We start from the raw sequence: 547 nt of genomic DNA on the forward strand, positions 1-547 counted from the left end.
TTGCTGACGCTCTGCCTGCCAGCTTCTTGGGTCCAGCCACCTCCATTGGCAGTTGGCATGGGTTTCCATATGGATGCCTGTTCATGGTCGGGGTGATTTTCTTCTCGAAGAGGAGAACGAACTTAGGAGCTTTATGTAGAGTGTGCCCCCTCAGGTGAGAATTCCTCCTCACTGCTGCTATGGAAGTCAGCGTGAGGCCAAAACCCAAATAAATTGGGAGATTTAGCACCGTTCTCCCACCCCTCAATGTTTTCTTTGGAATGAATTCAGTCCCTTAATTCCCCATTAACCTTTGCTTGCACACGTTCAGAGAGACCCCCTTCAACTACCACATGTCCTGCACTCTGTCCTTTGAGCGTTCTCCATCTCGTTCTCTCTCTCTCTTCTAGGAGAAGGTTTTTCTTGGCCGTTTCTCAGTCTTGCCTCAACCTTTGCTTATTTCAGTGCATCTGCATTTCTTCAATCAGACTTCTTGGACAAATCTTTTAAACCAGGGTTTCTAACCTTGGCTGTACATTAGAATCACCCCAGGAACTTTACTGAAGCC

This window comes from Tupaia chinensis, unplaced genomic scaffold (assembly GCF_000334495.1).
Source record: "Tupaia chinensis unplaced genomic scaffold, TupChi_1.0 Scaffold000099_1, whole genome shotgun sequence".
Classification (NCBI taxonomy): domain Eukaryota; kingdom Metazoa; phylum Chordata; class Mammalia; order Scandentia; family Tupaiidae; genus Tupaia; species Tupaia belangeri.